The sequence below is a fragment of the Molossus molossus genome, unplaced genomic scaffold (assembly GCF_014108415.1).
Source record: "Molossus molossus isolate mMolMol1 unplaced genomic scaffold, mMolMol1.p scaffold_m16_p_3, whole genome shotgun sequence".
Lineage (NCBI taxonomy): Eukaryota > Metazoa > Chordata > Mammalia > Chiroptera > Molossidae > Molossus > Molossus molossus.
This window is the reverse complement of record NW_023425366.1, coordinates 13732819-13759950: the sequence shown is the minus strand read 5'-3', so window position 1 is coordinate 13759950 and position 27132 is coordinate 13732819.

Below are 27132 nucleotides of genomic sequence, written 5' to 3'. Positions count from 1 at the left end.
TCTTTTATGGGTTCTCATATTTTCTCAGAGGCATCTCTGTTTATTTCTTTTCCTTAACTCCTTTGTCAACAAGCCACTAAATCTTATCCTTTATAATGTTTTATGTTTATTTTTTTCTTATCATTCTCATGCCAAGACCACATTGCAGGCCCTAGGTTGTTAAAACGACCTTTTTGTTTTTCGGTTTACCTTACCGTCTGCATTAGTTCTGTAATGCTGTGTAACCCGTCTTTCCAAGCTTGGTTATCGTCGCAGATGTTGTGTTGGCTGAGGGGTTCTGGCTGAGGATCTCTCACCAAGCTGCGCTCAGGAGATCCAGGGATACACTCATCTGCAGGCTGCAGGGGCCGGAGGAGCTCCCTCCACCGTGGCTGGCAGGGGGATGCTGCTTGTGGGGAGAGCCTCACTTTCCTCCCCTCATGGGCCTGTCGTGGGGCAGCCTGAGTGTCCACCTGACGTGGGGACCGACTTCCCCAGAGGGAGGGGTCCCAAAGGACTGTCAGGCAGACTGCACTTTGAGAACCGAGCCTCAGAAGGCGCATGCTCTTTTGGCCATCTTGTATCTGTTAGAAGTGAGTTACTCCATTCAGCCCGCATTCACGGGGAGGGGAATTGGGCTCCACTTTGTGAAGAAAGGAGGGTCAAACATTTAGACATATTTGAAGACCATGACGTCATCCCTTTCTCTGCATGTGGCAGGCCACCTTGTTATGTTCCGTCCAAATTCAGCTTCCTGAGCCAAGGCTTTAGCTGATTCAGTTCCCCGATCATGCAGCGTCAGTGATTTTAAAATGCAAGAGAACAAGAACATCCCCATATTCTATTCAACGCACCTGTAATCCATCTCCAGCCGGGCTGCCACCCACCACCCCAAACACACGTGGGTCAAGCTCAGGTGTGGACATCATGCCTTTGTCCTCACTGTTCCTCTGAGTTTGACTGTCCTCTGCTTTAGCATCTTCCAGGTTCTGAATAAAACCCATTCAGCCATCCTTTGGACATTTTTGTGGCAAGTTCTCTGGACTATAGGAACCCCCAGTGTTTGTCCCTCTCCTTTCCTCTCTCGGCCTCGCGTTACGGGACTTCCACCTTCAAGTACCCAGGTAATGTGCTGAGAGGTGGGGGTCTAAGGTGAACTTGTTTTAAAGTTTGAAACATTTCTATTTAATATTTATAACTGCTCCTTTCAATTTTCCATTTGACAAACTGTTAGGGGTCTCCTTCATTGAGCCCAGCTCAGTGCTAGAAATATACCAGGTGTTCAATAAATATTCAGATTGAAGAAACAAACCAATAAAAAATTATACAATAAAAAAGGAAGTCTAATTTTCTTTGCTAAAAAGTGGCATTTTGCTTTTTTTGCCCTCAAAAAAGTAATAGCTATTTTGAACCACTGAGAGAATTAAGGCCATTTTTGTCTTAAACTGAAGTTATAACGCTTGAATGTTCATCCGATTGCAACCACAGAAAAGGTAATAGCTTCAAACTGATCAGTGGGTTTCTGCTACTTCTTCAGCTCACCCTCTGATCTTATATCCAGTTACAATATTGTCATCCTGACTTCATCTATTTTTGATATTTAAACTAGTTGTTTTAAAAAAAAATTTTTTATGAATTCTGATTTGTCACACAATATAGTCAGTATTTTCAGGAGAAAGTCTCTCTCCGAACGCTTTCTGAGACCCATTACAACCCTTCACTCGAACATTCCTGCAACTGGCTGCCAAATGTCCCAAATTTGATTTTCTACAGATACTTAATGAGACTAAGGAGTAAATCTTCGCAGTGCAATAGTTCAGTGGACAGCACTCAGCCTTCATAAATGACACAGAAAAGCTTAGGAACTGGTCACAAGTCTGCCTCCAGGCGAACCTTTGCCACATAGGTCTGAATCACTGTTCCCAGCGGTGACAACAAAAAAAATCCCTGACGCAGACAGATCTTACAAAACACAAGGGGCTTTCTGTTGAGTTGGCTTGAACTTTGTTTTTAAAAATTCATACCTAAGGTGAGCAGCAACAAATGGGGGTAGTTGATTTTTTTTTTACCTCAGGGGAACAATAGAGCTCGAATCAGGTTAGATGCTCCAGGCTACTGCAGAGGAATCTTGCCTGACAAACGAGATAAGCAGGCTGGCTCACTAACGGGAGTCCTTATTGTTCAAGGAGAGAAAGTGAGAGATTAGAATCGTGGATACTTCTGAAATGAAACCTTCTCCACCAGAGCCAAGTACAGCTGTGTCTTCTTGGGTGGCTATTTTGTTCACACTAAAATTCATCTTGGTAAAGAATTCACCCACGTAATAAATGACTTGCTAGTCTCTTACTGTTTTGCCTCCACAAGGGCGGTTTGGAGTTGCTTTGCTTTCAAATGTGTCCTCTCACACTTACGCTGCCTTGGAGCTGGGTGTGAAGTTTACTTCTTGATTGTGTATGAACTAAATGTTGAAAAAAATGAAAAATTGGGCTTAAAAACCTAAAACCAGGATAGATTCTAATTAAACAATGAAGGTTACAGGATGGTCCTTTCTGGAAGTAAAGAGAAGTACTAGAAACTTCTCTCAGAATATGACTTGATGAAGGCCACATAAAAAGTGACTGTCTTGCTGCACGTATACAATATGTCCTAATCCTTATGGGATTTTCTTTTTCCAGGAATGGATTGCCGCCTTCCAGTTGTGTTCTGGGTAGTCCAGTTGTCCCTGTGACCAGATACCGAAGCTTCGGGTATGCTACAATGGTATGAGGAGCACACTCTTCAGGTGTTGTATGAGCAATGTTGTGACACTGCATGTTCGGGCGTCCTGGGCTTCTCTTCCGTCTGCAGCTGGAGAAGCGCGAAGGAGCTCAGCCTCTTGGGGGGAGCACCGCCCACACCACCTCTGCAGGGGTAGAAAACTCTGACTGGCGATCCTGGGCTCCAGCCATCGCTTCCTCCTCCCCACATCAGGCCGGAGAGCCATTATTCCCTGGGGACACAAGACAGAGGTTCTCAAAACTTTTCCAGGGGAGATCCAACCCATGGATAAGGAGAAAATCACCTGCAGGACAACCTCCTCTTAAGAATCATGGTAATTTCTTTTTAATTGACAGTTGCACAGATAAGAGTTGATGGGAAATTTGAGATGTAGTGTAGCTATTACTTCGTTCCCCTCCCTCTCACTGATATGGGTCATAATCACTCTCTTGTGACTCTTTACTAAGCAATACAGCTGTATTCAGGAGAGTGTTGATGTCATTGCATGTATCCCAGAGACATGGGGTGACGCAGTGACCTGGGGTTCTGCGACTTCATTGGCTGTAATAGCGTTAGATACTTACTACTTGAAAGGAGTAGTAAAAGAACATCCCATAACGAGCCCAGGGAGTCTTGCGTATCTGGGAGGTCGGTGTATGTGCTCCCACTTCCGTCACCAGCCAACTGTGTGGCATCGGGTCTAATTGAATCGGTGCCTCATTCTCCTCCTTCGTAGAATTAGGAAACCGGACTAGATGACCTCAAAAGTCCCTTCTCTGTAATCTTGCGAGTTTATAAATTCTTTCAAAGACTTTAAAAAATTTTTATAGCCTTTGTTTTTAAGGATTATTAAACACATTTTTTTCAATGAAGAAACTTCCCAATACTAAATTTTAATTCACTTTATTTTACCATAAATCATTCTGACCATCACTTTTTGGAAAGGCTATAATAAAAATCAAATGAACTCCAGGAGACTTTTGCCCTGTGGAATATACAGGGATTAAATACGTGAATACACATAAAATGCTTAGCACAGTATCAAGCATGTACTTAGTAAGTGCTCAATTAGTGGAAACAATTCTTATTGTTGGTATCATAATCATTTATTCATTCAATAAATGTTAGTGCATATACCAGTTAATGGGGATAGGTAAAATATTGTACAAGACATAAGAGTTGCTCAGCTATAGCAATTTCCAAGTTGACCCAAGTGGTTTTAGAACCTGATGAGAACCTTCATGATCCAAAGTGTCCCTCTTCCCTTTGGTCCTACTCTGTTATGGAATAAGGACCAGGTATATAGAAGGAATGGATCTAGGCTGCTGCATCAAGGGAAATAACCCTTTCTTGCTGTGATTTGCCAAATAGATGAGTAGTTGCTTGTGTTTCTTACTCAACAAAATGCATTCCAGACTCACTGTCTTTGGTCTTTTGGTCTTCTTCCTTGTTCAGAGAACTGGGTTTGCCTAAGGAAATGTGACTACCCTCCCATCAAATAAATCATTTACTTGTGTTTTTTATTCCTTTTAAGAGCTAAGAAAAATAATAATGAAGTGTAGCAATCATTGCTAGGAAGGTCCATGCATTCATTCTGGTTAATCATTCTATACCTGCTGAAGGCAAGCTATTCACAAAATAAAGTGACCCCCCTCCAACCCACACAAACACACATATTTAGAAAAACTAATTTGTTTATGTCAAGAACTGAAATTTCCATGGTACGACATCATGAAATCATGTATTCTCTCAGGGACAAAGATGACTAAGTGAACCTACATCTACTGCTTTGTTCAGTTTTCTATCAAGATTTTTGAGAGTTCAAAACAACAATTTTACCCTTTCTTTCCTGTTGAAATAATCATTAAAAAAATCTTCCTAGCTTTGAAAATATTTTGACTAACACTTAATGAAACACTAGTTCTTCAACTTCCCTTCCCTCAACATACGCACATATTTGGTCACGTATGATGAGTCAGTCCCTTGGAACAATCTAATCCAATGAGGAGACTAAGACTGTGGACACTCAGATGGACTCCAAACCATAGTTGACTCTGGGATTTTCTTTCTTCTCCTCTTTCCAGGCCTAAGCCATGGAAGAATGGGAAGTTGGCAAGTGGAAGAACAACATGTTTCCTTCTTTGCTGCAGACAATGCCGATGCAAGGTAAGACAGGTAGCATCTGTAATGACATTAAATGATTTGACAGGAAGGAACAAAAAGAGTTTTCCTACATTGCACAGTTTTGCATTTTAAATACCCTCCCTTCAAAAGAGCAGATATAATGAGTCACGTTATGACCACTTTAGAAAGCGTATCATAGTCTTGCTTTTATTATTCATGCTTTGGCTGCCATTGCAATGCCCGCACTTACCCTCACGCTGCTCCTCCTGCCACACAGCTGGGCTGAGCAAGCCAGGCCCACCTTCACCAAGCCCTGCCCTTCTCGTCCACTCGATTGTTAATTAATTCTGCCACTGGCGGGCTTACCCGTGCCCTCCTGTAAATGGGTCTTATGAATTCAAGAAGGGGCAAAGAGGAGTTATCACTTTCTTGGGTGAATGATAGAAAAAAATAGTCGGAAAGACAGGAACAGAGGCCCTTGGCCCTGGGGAAACTTTTGCTTCTTTGCAAGCCCGCGTCACTATTTTGTCGTTGATCGTCATTGACTGAACCTATGGAGGACGTGAAATAAACCAAGGCAAGAAAAACTATGTAACTCACGAATGCGATATAATATATTCTTTCAATCAAGCATTTATTTACAAACTTCGATTGCAGGCTCAGTGTAAGTTATTATCTGGGCTAGGTGCTGGAAATACAAAGATAAAAGACGTCCTGACTATCATAACAAATATTAAATGTAATACAGATAAAATACCTTGAAATGTTAGAAAGAAGAGTGTAAAAAAATTAGATTTTTTTAAAAGGCAGACTGAATGCTGATAAAGGAAAGAAGACTCTAAAGGTATTAAAGACAAAAATTATGTCCAAGGCCACAGATATTGAAAATAAAAGCAAAAGCCAGGTTTAGGAAACAATAATTTTGGTTATATTTGCTCCTCAGTAGAGGATAGAGTTATTTAGAATACTCATTAAATGTAAAGTAGCTACAACTAAGTAAACAAAGATACTAGTGAAAATAAGAAGTTAATGGAAGTCCTTGTAAATTTTAACAAATCTTTTTGAAATGAGAAAAGTATGGAAGTCCTTATAAATTTTAACAAATCTTTTTGAAATGAGAAAAGTATTGAAATAAATTGTCCTCATGGTGATAAACAGGGGCTTGCGGTGGGGGGGTGGCACTGGGCTGCCTGCAATTAAGCCATATGGACATCCCTCTTTCAAAAACAATTGCACAGTCCTTAACAATTTAAATGATTAAATCTTCGGTGAAGGGGTTGGCTATAAAGCCAAGAGATACATTCAGAAAACCCCCGTGGGAAGCGGTTCTTGAAATTCTCTCCCAAACTGCCGGTCACACTGCCTTGCACAGCAGACCAGTTCCATGGGATCCTACCATGATCCTACCTCCTTAATACAGAAAGAATCTAATTCTGACACTGTGTATGGAGAAGGAAAACTACCCATTAAAAGAGATAAATGCTTTCTGGTCCACATGTCGTCTTGTTTCAGAGCACCCAGAGATGACAACAGTCGAACAGGCCTGGCCCTGATCGTAGCTCACACAGGGTGCCTGAGATTCAGCAGCCCTCATGGCTCTTGTCCTCTCTCTGTTTTGACAATAGATTTATTGGCATCAGCAGTAGGAAAAGCTAATTAAGTCTTTATGCAATTAATTCTCAGGCCAGAATAGAATTACTCTTTTTGATTACAGAATTAAGTGCTTCATTACTTCTTTGCACTGAAGAAATCATATTTCCACGGCTAATTTTGCCCTAAACCCACAAGTCAGGAGCTCCGTCTTTCTCAGGAGAGGAGATGTCTATTCCGAAGCGTGCTCGTGAGCTCTGGTGCTCCTGGGGTCTGCCCTCCCTTCGTTCATCTCGATGAGGGAGAGGTGGTTCAGGTGACCACAGGATTCCGGAACCCCCTGGACTGAAGAAAAGACAATGATCAAATGGACCTCTGGGCCCCTGATACTGCCCTTTGATTTGAAAAACGAGGGTAGCAGTGTTCCACCTTGTTTACATCTTCTAGGCTTGATGTGGTCAGAGCACTAAGCCACAGGCGATGGCATTCCTCTCTTGCAGCCGGGGTGTTTTGACCATTGAAGTAGCCATGGTTTATATTTGGAAGGATCTTAATTGACTTTTAAAAATACATTGGTATCGTCATTGAAATGGATTTAAAATGGGAAGTAAGAAAGATCATGCTTTTGTCAAAATCTAATCTTTAAAATTTAAACTAACATGGACCCCACCCCCGTCTCTTCCTATTGAGATATATATAGATAGATAGATAGATATAGATATAGATATATAGATATATATATAGATATATATAGATATATATATTTCAATTAAGGTGATGGTTCTGAGAGTGCTCAAGAGAACTCTTTAGGGAGCTGATCACTTTAGCAGTCAGGCAGTTATTCTGAAATACCTCCCTTATAGCAGTTGCTATTAATGAAAGCTGGATTAAAAAACAAAACAAAACAAAAAACCCAGAACATTATATACTCTATAACAAACTCCACTATATTATCCTATTTAACATCAGTTTCCTCTTATGTGTTAAACATATTATTGAAATTTTCATATTATGTCTATAGTTAAAAAATTGATTCACCAGAAACCAACTAATTAGGACTTTAAACTGTTAAAGTCTATATTCAGGGGCTCCCTGCCTGAGGTGCTCTATTCAAGAATGAGACATGGTTGTCACAGGGTAGTTTCATTTGCTTGCAGCAAGTAAAAGAGACAGGGAATTCATTGCAAAACTCTGCCTTTGCTTACACACGCTACTCGGTCAATTACATGTTGATGTCTTCTTTGCAGTTGGTGAGTCTATCCTTTGAGTTCCTGTCAAAATACAGCAAAACACTGTGCTACATTTTAACATTCAGCAAGAACAGCATTTAGTAAGAATGGCCCTGACGTTGAGATCCCAGTCTTATGTAACATATAGACTACTGTTATAACAAAGAGGCAAATCACAAGAACAAAATACTGATTCCTGAGGCTTATTTACTTATATATTTATTCACATTACATACATATTTACAAAGCAGATTGGTTTATGCCCAATCTTTCTCCTTCTCCTCTTTTTCTTCTTCCCTTCCTCTTCTGAGCTCGTAAATATTTACCGAACTTCATCTGTGTCCCAACCCCATGCTCCGTGGCAGCAATACAACGGTGAACAGGTAGGCCAGGTTCCAGGCCTGCTGGGTTATGAACAAGCAAACAGGCTATTCCCGAACAGTCTGGAGGCAACCAAGGTGAGAAGTCTTACTCGTATTAGGAGGCTAGGGCAGTGCTATCTAAGATGAGATCTGAGGCATCAGCAGCAGTTCCCAGGCAGGGAGGGCCTGAGCGTCTTCCACCTGCAGGGCACGGAATGTGTGGCTACAATCTTCGGAAAGAAGACAATCTTTGAGCAATTGTAAGAATTTAGATACAGTTGAGAGGCCAGGGGAAGGGCAAGAATGGAGACAAGAAGAGTAACTGAGTAGAAGGCTGTTTATTATTAACAGTTATCCGAACTAGAGATGATACAACCTTGAACTGGGGATGAAGCGGAGTAGTTGCTTTGCAAAGATATTTGAAAGGTAGAATAAATAGGTAACTTTGAAGAGAGAGGGGGTTGTGGAGAAATGTGAGTGAAAATGACTAGTAGACAGCTGGCTATATGGTTCCAAAAACGAGAAGAGGGATCTTGTTAGAGACGCAGAGCTGGGGGTCATCAGCCTAAAAAAACGATCATTAAAGTGAAGAGAGAGAGTGAGGCCACTCAAGAAACATGTGAGGGTAAGAGGAGAATTTAGCTGGTTACTTGTCCATTGTGCTCATACCTGGATCAGTGTAGCAATGCTCATGTGTACTATGAACTGTCAGTGTTCTCCTCGCGGGGCCTCTTCTCATTCATAGAGAGTTCTGATTATGATTCCCTGTAGGACTTCTATAGTGTATCGTAGGGAGCATTGCTTCGGGGAACCCTCTAGATATTTAGTGCATGCAAAATCCTGGCTCCATTTGTGATTGGCTCCAGCCACCCAAAAAGTGTGCTGACACGTTTCCTCACTGAGTTTGTTCCTGGGTTCACAGAGGTGTAGACAACTATGGCAAAGTTAAACTATTTGGATGCAAGTTGCTGTAGAAGGTGCTGCTTTCCCTGTGCACAGTCATGTCAGTTACAGTCAGATATCAGGTGTCACGCTGCTGGAGGGAAGATAAGATCCTATCTGCCTCCAGCCCATGTAGAACTCTCCATCCCTTTTCTGTAGAATTCCTCTCCCGTGGTCTGCTGACCTTTAGTAGTGGGTGCCAAGCTTTTCATTTTATCCCAGATATCACTTTGTTCTAGGAAAAGCTAATGGCAGATGTGTACGTGTATGATGGTGAGTCTCTGTTTAAGAAGGTGCAGAAAGTTACCATAAAACCAGCAAGTTAATACAGAATAGTAAATAAAAGTACCCATCTTATGTTCTTGAAAAACCTGTGTGCTTTTTTGAGAACACCCAAAACCCGCTGAAAGGAAAACAGGGTTCCACTAGAAATACACCTGATACCAACCAGAACAAAGGGGCAGCCGTACACATTCCATGACATTTCCAGACAAATTCCAGGTGAAGTCTACGAGGATTCCCTTGGGACTCGTGTCCAAACCACAGTTGGAAAATTCACTTTGAGGAAAACGGCCCTAAAAGAATGTAAGCACAGGGACAAAGCTATATAATTCAGGTTGGTAAAAGAAGTGTTCAGAATGATACAAGGTTAAAGAAATCGAAAATAAAAGCGTGCGACAATGCTTTGGGGATAACTAAGAAGCATAGAGGAAAAAAACAAAATAAAGCTCAGAGGGATGGGGGGCTTGGGAGGAGATAAACCAAATAGCTTATATGCATATATGCACAACCAATGAAAAGCAGGAGAGGGTGGGGGGCAGGAATGAGGGGGTCAATGGGGAAAAAAGGGGGACACCTGTAATACTTTCAACAATAACAACATTTTTAAAAATTAAAGAAAAACAAGAACAGAAACCAAAGAATTGGTTGCACGAGAAAATAGGAAACTACGGTTCGAATGCATGATAGTGAACTTAACCCTCACTGCCTGTTGAATTCCGTCTAAGGAACGAAGGGTTCACATACAGTGCCGTGCTGTGAGGGTTCAGCAGTGTGTGTTTAAAACCTTGCAAAGAGCCCAGATGAAGGACACTCTTCACAAATGAAGCATTTGTATTGTCTCCTCTAATCACAGTTCAAAACCACAAAATGGCATCTTTCCATGAGAAGGAACTAGAAAGAAATGGAGAAAAGGGCTTAGCATAATGGACACTTCCTAAATTTTCCTCTTTGAGATTTTCTTGATGGCTAGGAGTTTTTCTTTTCCAAGTCCCTGAATTCAAAAACAGTAAAGAATGTTCTCTTCGTATGAAACCAGCTTGCTCTAAAATCACGGCACAGGACCCACTTTCCCCGCGGCTTCGGCAGGATGCGACAGCCCACGGCTTCGGACTGCGGAGGCGTTCGCGGTGCTGCCCAGCCCACGCTCACGCATGTCCACGGCGCTCAGATTTCTACGCAGGAATGGTTAGTAGTGGAATACAAAACAGAAGAGTTTGAGGCATCTTAGTGTAGACCTTGAGTTTTGGTGTTGTAAGGACCCAAATTCCCAGCCTTTTCATTTGCAATCTGGCCTATTATAGGATCCTAATGGATCAAGGATGCAACTGTTGCCCACCTGCTCCTTGGGCACCTATGACGTATCAGTAATAACCTTGACCGCTACTGGGGCGTGTTAATAGTATGTTTCCAGGTATGTGTGCTAGCTGATGTTCTCAGTCCAGGTTCCAAATAGGAAATGACTCCTTCTGAGAGGAGTCTACACAGAGGAGTGGAAAAACCAAAGAGAACAAGCCACCAAAGAGAATGTGCCACCAAAGAGAACGTGTCACAAAGAAGGCCCAGGTACCAGATATTTCGGGTAGAGAGAAACAGCCGCAGCGTCACTCGGACATCTCCACTCACCAGTAAAGGCAGCAAGTAGCCTTTTCCAGAATGAACTGGAGGAAAACAAACCTTCTGCAGGAATCACCGATGAACTCTCTTCAACAACACTCAAGTACCGTGGGTGACTTTTAAGGTCCTTGAAACGGAAGCAGATGTCCCCACAAGATGGCACGGGAGGCCTAGGAGACAGTTGAGAGTGGCCTGAAGACAGATCCTTTCAACACAGAGGATAAGGGCATCCCCGGATCCTTAGCTGAAAGCAATACATAGGAAACTTCCCTAAATCTCACTCAGTTGTCATTTATAAGTGTAGCTCTCCGTAGAGAGTATGGTTCAGGCGTTCTCACAAATCTCTTAAGGTCCTGTTTAAATGCCAGGGCACAGGCAGTGGCCAGTCCCTGCCCAGTTAGTGAAAGGAGTTATGGTGGCCCATGGGGCAAAACCCACTCATGAAGTTCTGGGTCGATGAGGTGTGCTCGGACTGAAAGAGCTACCTGCTTCAGAAAGCTTCCTCTTCTTTTTTCTCACGTGTAAAATAAAGATGGGAGATAGTCCTCATTTCATATGAGGATTGTGAAGACAAAGGACCAAATGCACCTGAAACTTAGCAAACCGAGTGCTCAGTAAACATTTGTTATGAGTGTAGACCGCCACTCCGCACACACGTGCGTCTGTGTGCACTCCTACACAAAGACACACAACCTGTAACCCAGTTCTTTTAAAACAAGAGTCATGGAAAAGAAATGAGGGGTCAGAGTGAGAGCAGTGTGTTTTGAAAGAAGTGATCATGTTTATTCTCCTAATAGACAAGAGACTGTATTACCTTATTTCAAGGATCTATAAAGATAAATATAAAGATAACAGACTGGCTAAGTATTTTCTCTATTTTGAAGAAAAAGTTTCTGCCTTTGAATGGTCTCTGATTAATTTGTATAAAAGCATTTTTAATTCCTAAATATGTGTTTTTATTTATAGTGAGCGCTGTCCCATGGACTGAGAGGTCCCAGTTTGATTCCTGGTCAGGGCACAGGCCTGGGTTTCAGGCTCCATCCCCAGTAGAGGGCGTGCAGGAGGCAGCTGATTGATGTTGCTCACATCGATGTTTCTATCTCTCCCTCCCTCTCTTTTTACAAAATCAATAAAAACATATTTACAGTGATTCTATCTCATACCAAACTAGTGACATAAAAGAGTTAGTACACATTCCTATGAGAGAATTTCACTTTAAGACTCATACCCTAGCTATGTTAGCGATAAAAAAAACATCATCCAGAGCATGTTACTTGCGTCACACATGACTCTTAGGAAGCTGTGGCCTCCCAGCCACAGTAGCCCAGTTGGTTGAGCGTCACCCTGTGCACTGAAAGTTCCCAAGTTCAATTCCCGGTCAGGGCACATACCTGGGTTGCAGGTTAAATCCCCAGTTAGGACACAGAAATATTGAAGTTTCTTTCTCTCCCCCCCCCCAAGCATGTTCTCTAATGGGGATAAAGAAAAAAAAGGCTATGCCCATTTTGTAGCAAGACAATTTGATATTAGAGTTGAAATTAGAATGGAGATGTTTTGTGTCCATCAAATTGTCTTCTCCTTTGTAAAAGTTATTATTATTATTTTTTTTTTTCTATTGATTTTAGAGAGAGGAAGGGAGAGGGAGAAAGAGATGGTAACATCCATGAGAGAGAACATTGACTGGCTGCCTCCTGCAGGCCCCTCACTGGGGATTTGAGCCCACAACCTGGGCATGTGCCCTGACTGGGAATCAAATTGGCGACCTTCTGGTGCCTGGGTCGATGCTCAGCAACTGAGTCTCACCGGCTGGGTTCCTTTTTTTTTTTTTTTTAAACCTAAGCTGATGCCTGCTGGTAAAATCTTATCTTTGCCCCTATAATTATAATTCAGTTTTACATCATCAGTTTTCACTGAGACTACGTCTATTTTTTCTAATTGTTCATCTTTTCTGCCGCTCTGTCAAATATAAAGTCAGGTTACATTAGAGATTTAGGAACAATCACAGTCAATAAGCTCCCCACCAAAATGGTTGGGACAAGGGTTAGGGGGTGGCTACTTTGTCCTAAACAATCGCTTTCCTTATTCATTCCCTTTAACAACAAGAATTGGATGAAGGAAATGGAACAGAGGCATGGATACATGGAGCAGACTGCTGGCTGCCCGAGAGGAGGGGGTGGGTGCCTGGATAAGGCTGAAGGATGAGCCAAAGAACATATATGTCCCATGGACTTGGACAATAGTGTGGTGAAGGCCAAGGTGGGGGGTGGGTGGGGGTGGGCAAGGGGGGGAACAAAATGGGGCACATCTGCAATAGTGTCAATGATAACAATAAAAAAATAAATAAAATACAATGATTTAAAAACAGACACACAAGAATCGGTCAGTGGTCGCTCGGGCATGCTAAGTTAATGGTGGTCCGCCTCTTCCTGACAGCGCCGTGCTGTGGCCCAGCATGCACCCCCCCGTCTAGTGGGAATTCCTGCTGGCAAGGCGGAGCTGGAGAAGTCCGCTGGCGCCCCTGCCAGGGTGACTCCGAAGAACAGTCCCAGATGGCTCCTTAGAAGCAGGGACTGGACAGCGAAAGCTGAAGCCGCTGGAAGGTGCCAGGCAGTTCCGTGTGTGCATAACTGAATAGCCAGTAACACAAACAGTTGGCTTGTATTGAGGCCACAGAGGATGTTTGATTTTTTTATTTTTTTCAGCTGGAAAAGAAAATTGACCAGCGTACTTAATTTAAAGTACAGCAGGTGGCCAAAAATTGATCAAAACCCCACATCACCAGCGTCACAAGAGTGATGACTTAGTCAGCCTACGATCCACCTGTCTGTTGTTTCTCCCTGTGAGGTTCACCTAGATTTCTGCATGTCTTTCAAGATTCCTGCAGCTTCTACAGTGTTTAATTAAAAGAGCGTTACATTCCTATGGTGTACATATTTAGGGGTGCCTGGGAATAAAGAAAGGTCGAATCATTCTAAGGGAACAAAAATTATTTGGATCCTGTGCTCCAGAGTCGTGCCTAAGCAGAAGTAAATGGATGTAAACACAATAATGGGCTGCTTTTGACTGTCTAGGGGAGACCACTCTAAGCTTCTATTTTTGAAGGTATTCTAGAGAAATGGCATAATAAAATAATAATAATGAGCAGTAGTTGATTTCTCAGTGAGATTCCGAATAAATGCTAATCACCTCAATGCACAGAATAATTTAAACCTCACAAAAGGTCCATAAGGGGGTACTTTGATTATCCTCATACATGAGAAAAGGGGCTGGCGAGGGAAGGGAAGAAAAATCAAGTCTGCCTAACATTAGAACCTGTACCCTGAACCCCTAGCGATACTGCCCGCACACCCCAGAGGATGCTCCGAGGACTGTGCAGATGGTACAGGTAATCCAGGGGACCATCCCAGTATCCTGGGCTGAGTCCTGCCAAAGAGCCATGGTCATTGTTAGCGATAACTCAATACCAGTATCTTCTTAGTATCCGACTGAATGATCATCTCCTCGGTGTTATGGTTGAAGGAACAATAATTTATTAGCCCTCAGATTTATAAGTGATAGATAGACACACACAGCTGTTTTATTAAACATGAAAATAGTGAAGGAATAAATGGACTGAGAATCATGAGACTTGGATTTTAGACTCACTCTTTTACTAATTGACTGTGTGTATTTGGTAAGTCACTCTATCATTTTTTTTTACCTCAGTTTCTATTACATTTGTCCACAGGACAGGGCAAAACAAGCCATGATTATATTTTTACTTGGCTGCAGAGATGACATGAACTTCTACTTCTAAAAACTCCTCGTAGGGACTTGGGGACATAGGAATGTATCCAGCTTAACCTGGGGAGTCGGTTCAAATCTGGCCACATTGGACTTCAGACCTCCAGAGCAATGTCACGCCCCTCTGGCTATGCTTACAAGTGTATAAGAGGCTGTCTTTTCAGAACATCACTGCATGATGACAGAAATAGATCGCAGGGGTAGAGGGCGGTAGGGGATGTACGAAACAGTGGTTTTAGACTTTGGACGACAGGCAGCACCTGCCAGTAATTCCCGAGACAAGGGAAACAAACGAGGTGAACGCTGTGGTCATCCCAGCTTACTCTCTAGAGAGAATTTCTTGGCCACAGTGTCGGACTCCAAGAGAGCACAGTTGTCTCCCCAAGTTGAAGTGATAAAGTTGTGAATTCAAGGAGGCCAACACGGCTTCAATGAGTGGGCTCCATTTATTACCTCCAAGCTTCAGCCTGCAGGTCTGCTTTTATCTCTGCTGTGGGTAAAGGCGGGCCAGTGCCAAAGGCCTGAGACTGCTCCCTGAGCTGGACCCAGAAGGAAGGCGCCATGACTTCCCAAGGTTCATTTGTCAGTCTTCATTTTAAAAGTCTAGACTATTTGTATTTAATTGCATTTAATAATTTTCATTAAAAAAAGTCCGGAGCAGCAGCGAGTATCTGGCATGCTCGTCCTTCTTGTTTCTGCTCTTCATAATAGACCCCCTTACTTATTTATTCCCAGCTTTCTTGAGATATAATTGACATATAACATTGTATATGTAAGGAGTACACTGTGTTGATTTGTTATATATATGTTATAATATGATTACCACTGTAGCACTCTCTAACACCTCACCATACATTTAGGTAATCATGTGTATGGTGGGAACATTTAAGATTTACCTTCTTAGCAACTTGCAAGCATGTGATACAGTATTATTAACTCTGATCACAATGCTGTACATTAGATCTCCAGAGTTTATTCATCTTCTAAGTTTGACCAACATCTCTCCAGTTCCTCCATCTCCCCACCCCTCGCGACCACCATTCTGTGCTTTGTTTCTATGAGTCTGGCTTGTTTTAGATTCCACAGTTAAGTGATATCATACAACATTTTTTTCTGTTTGACTTATTTTATTTAGTATAATGTCCTTAAGGTCCATTCATCTTAGACCCTCTATTACTATAATTTAACCCAAATGTCTTACTATTTTTGTAAATCTATAAAAAGCCTAGCAGAGACTAAAAGAATAAAATCTACAAAAAAATTTAAAGAAACCCAGGAAAAAGAAAAACCGAGTAAACAGGCTTGCTCATAGCCTTTATGTTTGATGCATTTCCAAATGTCTTGTTTTGGCCAAAAGGAAGGACTTGACTCCAGGAGGATTGAGCTCTCAGCATGAAATGTGTAGCCATCATAAACATGGACAACATACCTCACTTCTTCTCCTTTTATTTTTCTTTATTGATTTGAGGGAGAGAGAGATGGAGAGAGAGATAGAAACATTGATGAAAGAGAACATTGATTGGCTGCCTCCTGCATGCCCCCCACTGGGGATTTGACACACAACCTGGGCATGTGCCCTGACCAGGAATCGAACTGGTGATCTCTTGGTGCATGGGTCGATGCTCAACCACTGAGCTACACCAGCTGGGCCATGTCTCTCTTCTTAAGCCAAAGATGTTTATACAAGACCCGAAGGGAAGAGAAAGGTCGTTTAAGTCCCCCAACCCAACAGTATGTTGCAGTTGCAATCGTTTTCACATTTCTGCAAATGATTCAGTTACTAAAACTTATTCGTGCTATCATGTACATATAGTCTGGTAAAGCTGCCCGTTGGAACTTTTTACCTGTTCCCCAATTTTCTACTAAATGTTCAGTTGTTCGTCAATTTGGAGGTGAGGCATGGCTCATTAGGGGAACCCAATACATTTTGTCAATGCCAGCTTGTGCTTTGGGGCTAGTCAGGGAAAGAGGAAGAGAACTTCCTTCTTTGAAAAAGGATTACTGTTCAACTTTCCCCTGTACGCCTTACTCTGGTCCATCAGATCCAGAGATGCATTCCTCCTTGTGCCAAGGCACAGCTTCAGGACAGACCGCAATGAGCATCTAGTTAGGTTAATGAGACAAGCCAGCGTAAGAAGTTTCTCTTATTATTTCCCCAATGTCTCTGAATAGATTGTTCAACTTTAATGGCTAGAGCTGCTTCTTAACAATGATAGGAAATCAAGAATTTGGTCAGCAATGACCTCTCCATGGGGACAGTGCACAGAATACCATTGCTAGCTCTGGGTCTTCACAATAACCCCAAATATTTGGGCTTATCCAATAAGAAAAGAAAGAAAATGCCTGGAGTCAAACAGGCTTTAGTAATGGGGTGACACCCCTCCCCCCCAGGGGTCAGGGCTCTGCAGTCTGAACCTTCTCTCACCGGGGAAAAGAAAAGTTCCTGCTAAGTATTAGAAACCCAGGATCCAGACCAGTGCTGTTTAATAAAAATATGTTGTGCCCCGGCCGGCTGCTCAGTGGTTAGAGTGTCGGCCTGTGGACCAGAGAGTCGAGGGTTCGGTTCCTGCTAAGGGCAAGTACCTCGGTTGCAGTTTGTCCCCAGCCCCATTTGGGGTTATGTGGGTGGCAACCACTCAATGTGTCTCTCTCACATTGATGTTTCTCTCTTTTTGTCCCTCTCTCCCTCCTGTTCTATCTGAAGATAAATGCAAAAGTGTCCTTGGTTGAAAATTAAAAAAAAAAAAAAAAAAAAAATGTTGTGAATTACATATGTAATTTTACATTTTCTAGAAGCCCCATACAAAATAAAGTGAAAAGAAACAGAAGAAATTAATTTTAAGTAACGTTTTAATCTAATACTATATCCAAAACAGCATTTCAACATGTAGTCAATATAAACATATCAATGCATTGTTTTACACTTTTATTTGCTCTAAGTCATCAAAATTTGTACGTGTATTTTATACGTACAGCACATCCCAGTTTTGACTAGCCACATTTCCAGTGGTCAGTGGACATGGGTGGCTTGGTAGCCACCAGATTAGACAGCGTAATCTGAACCCAGAGCTCAATATTTCTCTTCCACTTGTTCCAGAAGAGTCTTGATGGCCTAGATTTCATTCCATTTCACTGCAAGGACATGCAACCTGACCCTCTGGTGTAAACAGTGAGTTTCCTGCTCAGACGGAGCAGCCTGAAAACCTTTAAGGCAAAATAGCTCTGGCTTAAACAAGATAAAGGTTCATTTTCTTTCCTGTGTAACATCCAGAAGCAGGTGGTTCAGGGCCGGGAGAGCGGCTGTGTCCCCTGAGAGTATCAGAAACGTTTTTGTTGTGCTCCCATCTCTAGAGTATTAACTTTGCCCACATGGCCTAACATGGCTTAGCATGACTACTGTCGACAGCAGCATGGGAACAGGCAGATAAAGGGGAAGAATTTCTCTTTCAAGGACACAGCTTGGAAGTTGCCTCTGTAATTTCTTCGGCCAGATTTTAGTAACCTGGCTGTACCTAGCTACACAGGAAGATGGGCTAAGTGATCTTTATTCTAAGTGTCGTATGTCCAGGTGAAAATGGGGAATTCTATTACTCTGAGTAAAAAGAGAAGAGTGATGTTAAGGGATAACGAGAAGCCTCTGGCTTATGTAAGGAAATGTATTCTGCTAGAGGTTAGCTGCCGATATAACATGTAGAACATTTTGCAATAATTATAGGTGAGCCATCTTCTCCTAGAGATGAGGACATTAATAGAGATGCAAAATACAGATGAAGGCAGTGGTTCCTCATGACCACTGCAGTTCGAATGGGCGAGATAAAGAAGGACTAAAGCGAAGGCCATGGAGACTTTCATTCGACATAAGAAAAATGTCATTGACCATGAAACGACACTGCAGGGGAAAAGGGAGTCCGGTCAACTATTTGTCCTTGCTTTTTGGCTGTCCTGAGTTGAACTCCCTTTCATTGTAGCATCCAACTACACATTCTACTCTATTACATACGCACGTGGTACTTATAGATCCTTGCCATAAACTTGATGAGAAGAGAGGTGAGCAGGAACTTGGGGAGAGAAAAGAGGAGGGAGGAAGTCGGTGGGTATGAGTAGCGGAGAGAAGATGCATACAAACTTTTCATCTCAAGGAAACAGAAAACCGTGACAGATGCTGTTGGACTAGAGCACTAATACCTCGGGGCAGGACTCCAGCAGAACATTCCTGAGTAATGCTCCCGTATTGTGTTACTGTCTGTCTCACAGCAACACCGCGTGTTGCTCCGTCTCTGACGTCTTGGGGTGAGCTGTCACGTGAAGGGACAGAAACGAGAGCTACTCCTTGGTGAAGAAGAAACCACGCACGTACTCTCTGGCCCTCTCACCGGGCTCCCTGCACCTCTCTGCTGAAATTATGATTGTTTTTCTAATGAAATGAATGACTGTCTTCCCTAATGGAAATTGCTGCTAGGAAAAGGGACCTCCCTGGGGACTGGGGCCAGAAGCAAGTCCCGAGGGCCCCCTCCAGCGGAGTGGGCTCTCCCAGTTGGCGCCTAGGCCTGCCTGAGCAGCTCTCCTCTCCCCGATCCTGCAGCAGCATGTGGTTGCCATGGCAACGCTGGACTCTCTCCACTTCCAGTTAGATTGATTCCACAACACTGCCAGAGATAACAGCCTTTGTGGCCACGGTGCCAAGGCTGACACCCTACCAGCTGCTCCTCTCCTTTTCTACATGCAGTGAGTTAGCGTGCTGCCCAAAGCCCGCTTCCCTGGCTGGTTTTCTCTTTTCCTAAATTGCGTTGAGTGGACTTGGGTGCCTTGGATATGTTGTTCTGCCCATCGGCTGATCATCTTGGCTTGTACCAATTTGACCTTCTGATAATAAAAGAAGCCCAAAATAGCAGTTGTAAAGCATGGGCTCTTTGATGTTTACTTGTGCACTGCAGTAGATGGCTGATTGAATGGAGCCCAGCATGAAGTGACTGTCTTCTTTATATTACTTAACCACCCACTCAGAAAGCAAAAACTACCGTTACATTGTCCCTCTGTCCCTGATGGTGATGTATCCGTGGAACTTAAAAAGGCTCAACACATGTATTACTATAAAATACATTTTGAACATTCCCCCAAACATATTTGAAATCTCTCATCATTTCATCCATTAACCTCTGAAAAATCTCTTTCCTATCCACTCCCACCCTATACCTGTTATTTAGACATTATTTAGCGAAATGAAGTTAGCTATTAGCTTAGCTCAATTCCATTTGAATATTTCTAATGAATACATGAGCTCATCTGGAGTATCCTTTGTTTTAGGCTGTGTGTTATCCCAATATTAATATTATGCTCTATTTAATACAGTTTCATAAACAGAGAGGCTTAAAGGCGCAAGGCATCTCCCCTGTAGTCAGTTGTCTCGTGTACGTGTCCTGTCAAGTTAGGGAAAAGGGAGCATATTCTCCAGATGGCAAATTAAAATATCAAGAGAGAGGAAAGGGAGAGGCAGAGAGAGAGAGAATGTTTAGATAATTTACTCATTTTTCCAGGGAACATAAGTCATCAGGTTTGACCCATTCTTAAAGAACAAGTTGTCCTGGAATTGTCAAAACTAAAATATATTGGGTAAGTTAATAATAAATTCTGATGATTTAGCTGGATGATGTTACTTATTTATTGTCAGGTAAGAATTAAATTACTTAGTCACCACATTTCTGTCAATTAAATCATTAGATCATCAGAAGTTGAAATGAAATTCTTTCCTCAATTATAAAAGTATTATATGTTGCTAGCAATGCTTGTAAATACCACTTTGTATTACAATCTTATTACTTAATACAGCATAAATCACTGTAGAGATTTTGTTAAGCTTAAGGACCTATAATTCCAAATTCACGTTTTTCATTATGTTTTGCAATTTTTTAGTTAGCTCTTGAGTTCATAGTTGTCTGCTTTTTCTCATTTTGCATCTCTATTCAAGTGAGAATAGTGTAGAAAGATATAGCTTTGATTTGCCAGTTGGGAGAAACTAACTCTCCACTATAAGTGCAGAACGTGGCATGGCCCTCAACATGGGGCCTTACCAGGTCTTGGGGTCAGTAGGTAGATGGAAACATATAGACCTGGTAACCTGCCATTTACCTGCTATGTGACCTTGGGGAAATCATCTCTCTGATCCTCAGTTTGCTTTTGTATTTAAGGTTTGTAAGTCAAGTCCAGAAAACAACAACAAAGGCAGGAGAGTAAGTGTAGATACACAAGTCAAGGTGGCAAACAAGTCACATTCCATGAACTTCAATCAAGGCCGGAAGGAACAGGTAGAACAAATAATCCAGGCAGGAAAAAGATTACATCTCATTAGACAGTGTGCCAGAACTCAGGAAACTTAAGTAAAAAGGTGTTGGAATCCAGACTGAGGGCCTTAGCTAGAAATTAAATGAAACCAAGAAATATGGGAACCAAGGTCAAGGTCTAGGCAAGAGTCTGAAGATTGGTCAGGAGACGTCAGCAGCCTGAATGAAGCCAAGCAGGCTATTGTAAGACTTGGGCTCCTGATTTGCTTGAAGGAGTCTTGATGCACCTGGGGACCTGATCTTACAGAAGATAAGAGAAGGTAAGAGAAGATGGGACATGAGACAGTTTCTGACAACTATGGAAGAAAGAATACCTTTCAGATTCTATGATCTCTCCTTAGAAACTACACTTGCGTCTAAAGCAATGGGGGTAGTAGATGATCCTCATCAAACATAAGTAATAAAATAACATATTTAAAAAATATATTCCTCCAGCCAAATATTTGGTAAAATCTAGAATTTGTCATTTTAAATAAAATTTTTGCTTCCATAAAGATGTATGAATTTCTACAACTTTAATCAGATCTTTCATCAATATGTTATAACTTGGGGAGTATTTTCGCTTCCCTTTAGATTGTGCTTAGTAGGCAGATGAGACAAGTAAGTGAACTTTAAGTTACCTAGAACCAGAGTATAAGACAGGAAAATTAGGTTTGGTAAGCATTTGTATGTACTTTTTATATGCACCACTATTTAAAGGAGTGAATACAATCCCTTTGGTAGCCCACTGAGATCTAATTTGTAAATTTGTACACTTGTATATCTGGTGAAATATTACTTATCGGTGTCTGCTCAGTCAGAACACTTAGTCCTATGAACACCATTTAAAATATTAAACTGTGCAAAAGATCAGACTAATGAAATATGAAGGCCCATGTCACTGATTTTTACAAGAAATGTCTTACTTTTGGGAATGCTAAATATTGTGTTTGTTCCTCACTGATAGCTTTCAAGCATGTTCTTTGGAATTACACCAACTATAGCAGAGGGTGAGAAAAATGACCCAGGATTTTCTACTGATTGAGAAAGAGAAAAATTTTGGGACCAAGAGTCAGAGTGGTTCTTTTCATAATGGAGGGACCATAAATGTTCATAAATGCTCTTTTTCGGAGCATCTTTTTCACAACTAGTAAAGTGAGGGAAGCGAGACCAACATTCTAGAGGGAGACGGTTTGGAAAAGAGCCAGTCCCAGCAACATCAAAGAGCAAGTGATTGAGCCTGGGCCAGATCTCTGAAGCTGTCCAGCTCCCCGCAGAACCTCTGGGAACATGCCTTCAATCACCCACAGAGAACGTCACTCAAAAAACATGGAAAAGCTATGCAGCTGAGAACCAGTTTCCATAGATGTTGGAACACTTCACACAGCTTTTAGGCTCAACACTAGATGTTGCTAGATGGGATCTTATGCCATTTAGCCCCCTTACAGTGTTTCCCTTTGAAATGCCTCTAGTGCAAAAGGCCAAAGGAGCTAAGTCAGGAGGCTCCTCGGTGCTATCCAATATGGTAGGCAAATTTAAATGAATTAAAATTAGAAATTCAGTTTCTCAATCACACTAGTCACATTCCAAAAGCTCAAAAGTCACACATGGTTAGTGGCTACTGCACTGGACAAGACAGACAGAGAACCCTGCTGTCATTGTAGATGATGCTATGGGACAGTGCTATGAGTCTGATGTTTCGGCCCCGTGACATCTGAGCACGTTTTAGAGCTGGAGTCTCACAGTTTAAAATATGTGGCTCTTTGGTGGGCTCGTCATCAATAATGCAAGCATTTTTGAAGACTGAGTCCATTGGGCTCATTAGGCTTGGATTAATAAAACTGTAAGGGCAACTAACCTCAGGAATAAACTATTAAAAACCTGAATAAGATGACCTATGTTCATAGAGTAGAAGCAGAAGGAATAAATAAGTTCTAGGGCAAATGTTGTGAAGAGTACTTAACATATAATTAAGATGAAAAAAGCAACCTAAAATGTAAATAACTGAGGCTTTGTGGGGTACACCCGCTGATGGTCGTGGTCTTGAATTAGAGACTGTTGATGAGCCCAAGCAGGGCTTTTTCTTCTTTATTTGGTCACAGTACGTGCTGGCACTGCATATACAGGTCATTAATCTACACTGGACACATCTTTTTTTGTCTTAGATGTTGACAGGTCAGCTCAGATTTACGGCCTTTTTTACTTTCTCCATCACTGACTATTTCATTTGGGAAGAAGACAGTTGTGAAAAACGTGTTGTGGGCTATAAATTGTATAACTTATAGTTACAGGCATTTTTAATGAACAAAAACAGAAGCACGGGAATAAATTGCATTTTTTTCTTTTCTTATTAGTGACATAGCCACCTATTTTTTTTTAAAAAAATGTTTTTATTGATTTGTTAGAGCGAGAGAAAGGGAGAGAGAGAGATATAAACATGGATGTGAGAGAGGAACATCGATCAGCCGCCTCCTGCATGCCCCCGCCACCGGGCATTGAGTCTGCAACCTGGGCAAGTGCCCTGACCGGGAATCGAACCAGGACCTCTCAGTCCATGGGATGACGCTCAATCCACTGAGCCACACTGGCTGGGCTCAGCAATCTACTTTTATTAGAGAATAATTTCACAAAATCACAAGGAAGTTTAACAATGATCGTTTATGTATACCCAATTTCCTTTTCCATAAATAGCCTAGAATCACAGAAAAAAATTCACTGTCAGGCTCCTCAAGTTAATTGGCCTGGTTCAGAGCTGTTTTGGTTATGGAGGTGGTAAGTTTGACTTGGTTGACTACAGGATTTTAAGCTAAATATGGCTCAGAGGATTAAAAATCAGAGGCCCAGGGCCATGCTTCTCATCTGGGGAGATCTTAGATCAATGGCGACTTGGTACTGGGAACTATTGCAAGATTTGAGCTGATTTCCAACAACAGAACTTTCCCTGAGAGTCCGTTTAGTAGCTGCTGTAAGGATTTACCCGGAGACAAGGCAGGATGAGTCACACTCATTGTTTACCGTTCAGTGAGGAGAAACGGGGTGCTGAGGAACGGTGCAGATAGTTTGTTTGGGTGCTGGTAATCTGTGGAGAGGAAGCTACCGAAACTTTGGTGCTTCACATAATTCAAGCATGAAGGGGAATTTTTAATTGTTTTAGCAGATGATACATTTAAAGTGACTTCTACTGTCTTTTTTTTTTTTTTTTTTTCTCAGTCTCAGTTTAACATCTTGATATGGTTCGTATCAATAAAATCAATGAATCACAGTCATGTATGTGTGTGTTTGTGTGTGATTCAATCCTTAACAGAAAACCTTGTGGGACAATCTCTATAGCTAACGAGATAGAAGTTTTTTTTCCTTTTATGAGCATATATCCCTAGAATCACATCTTAAATTTTAGTTGAATTGATCAAAGAAATTCCTGAGCTTGCACTTTCAAAGGACATAGAAACTACTTTGGAGTATACAAATTTAGGAAAATAAATGATAAAGATCATCCTTCAATTGTTGAAGACCAAGAAAGAGAATCTGTTAGTGTATCTATTGATGTATAATAAATTTCTCCCAAATCTACTTGCTGAAACAATACATAACTTATTATTTGATATTTCTGAGTCAGGAATGAGGGAGCAGCTCAGTTGCTTGGTTCTGGCTCAAAGTGTCTCATGAAATTGTGATTGAGTTATTGGCCAAGAGCACAGTCATCCAAGGCTACACTTGGCAAGAGGATCTGTTCCCAGGCTCATTCCTGTGGCTGTTGGCAGGAATCTCCAATTCCTCACTAGCCGTGAGCCTCAGTTGATCCTCAGATGTGGGCCTCCCCATAAGGAGGTTTATTAGGTCCTTCTAGAGTAAGCAACCCAAGAGAAAGAGCACAAGGTAGAAAGTCTTTTATGGCCTGTCTCCGAGGTAACATACCATCACTCTTGTCATATCCTATCAGTCACATAGACCAACCCTAGTGAAACCTGGAAGGGAAATACACAAGGGCCCGGACGCTAGGACATGGGGCCATGTTAGAAGCTGGCTACAACAGAGGGGTTCATCTGGAGAAGGGGCACACCTGATTTTAATAGTTGTGGGGTGGTCCAAACCACTTGTCTGTTAAGACTGTGACTTGAAAACTTAAGAGTCAATTTTTCATTTTTATTCCTGGGAACATATTCATGGATTGAAAAATTTTCTGTACCTAAACTGATAGATTTATAAATGTTATCATTCTGTTCACCTACATCATAGGAATGATGTCGTAAGAAATAGTTACACCAGTATATGTCAGTGTTGTATAGATGGGAGCTATTTTACAATTTTCCTTTTAAAATCTATGTGCAAAGACAGTTTAGGGCCTCTCATGACTTGGCACGTGCTGACATCAGCAATACCTTAATCAGAAGCTTGGGTCTGTGCTTCACTTTGAAGGGCTTTTTCTTTACAGGTCCCTTGAGAATTGAATATTTGAGTACTTCAGTAGCTTCATAGGTTAAGAAGGTTGACTTAATATGTATCCCTTAGATTTCTTTCTAAAAATTCATACAATACGGGGATGGCAGTAAACTGTACAAAGATGAGAAGATGTGGTCTGGCTGTAAGTGAAGAGCTAAGTCATTTGATTTGTAAGAGTCCAGAGCCATTCTTATAACTTCCAATCCTGGAAAATTAGGTGGATATAAATTCCAACCTATCAACAATATGTAAGGAACACCCGAACACCCCCTTCCACCCCCCAATTACAAATGTAGGCATCACAGGCTAATCCAGGGCAGTTTTCCTTGCATTTTCCACTATCACTGATTCATGAGATGACACTGTCTGCTCTTCTACCTTATTCCATGTTGTCTTGGATGCTTCCAGCAAGAGGCCCCGAGACCCACATCTACTCATCTTCAGGGACTCTTGTGTGAACACAACAAATTTTTTGGGACAGAGTTTAGATGTGACCTATGTGTGGTTACAGGGTGTCACACCAGACATGTCTCCTACTCTAGCCCTCAGAACCCGGTCCTCGTCCCCATGGCTAGGTCATCCTCGTAGAGAATCCGCATGGTCCTTCTACTGCAGCCTTCATATACTTTCTGGGGACATACCCTGTCCATGACAGTGACAGCTGCTGAATGGGAAACTTCCATTGAGACCTTGTTAAAGATCCAAAATCTAATGCCTCTCTCAATTTGAGGAACAAACAGATTTTTCTACATTCAGTTGACCAAATGAGGAACCGAGGCAAAAGAAGTCAGAAGATCCAATTTACCTGCTGTTCTGTGGAACCACCAGGACAGCAAGCCAAAACCCTGCATTGCTTTTTAGAGGAGACAAGTTACCCACCAATCACCACTTTGCCCCAAGAAGAGTGATTTCACTTTCTTATTTACTACAGAATCTGCTTCAAGCTGAAACTTTATAACCACAGGTCAAAACAGTGAGTACTTTAGAAAAACTTACTAAGGTCAGGAAAACTTGCTAACCTAACCGGAGGAACTGAGAATTCACCTAAGTCTCTCTAGGCCATTTTTGGAAAGTCCCAGACCGGTGCTGGTCAGATCACTTTAGATTCAGAATCTTAAGCCCCAAACCATGAAGGGAACACTTTTGAATTTTTCAGGAGCACTAATGTACCAGAAATAACTGAGGTCAGGAAAATGGTAGATCAGAGAACATCACCAAATGCCTAAAAGGAAGAGGCAGGCCGATGGGATTGAAGAAGATGTAGAACATCTGGGTTATACTTGTTATTACGTGGTTTGGACATGTTCTACATGTCCTCCACCTGCTGTGATGAACAAGCAAAATATGCTTTTAGTTTGTTCTTGTTTTTTTTGGTCCAATTTCCACCTGAAGGGGAAAACTAAATTTGATAGTCCTCAAAACGACATTGGCAGGACAGCTTGCAAGGTGTTATTCTAGAGAAGTACTTTAGCTAGTTCTGAAAGCAACACACACTTGAAGAAAAGACTCACCGTACTTTGCAAGTCTTCCTTACTCAACTTTTCTGCAATGACAATATGGTGTTGTGGAGTGACTGTTTAATTTGTTTTTCCAAGCAACTATCAATATTTGCTTAGGCTTCAACTAACAGACTTCAAGTTAATTTAAGACAAATGGCTTTGCTGTGGCTAATTGCTAGGATATGCTCATCTGGGAGCATCTCACCACAGTGAG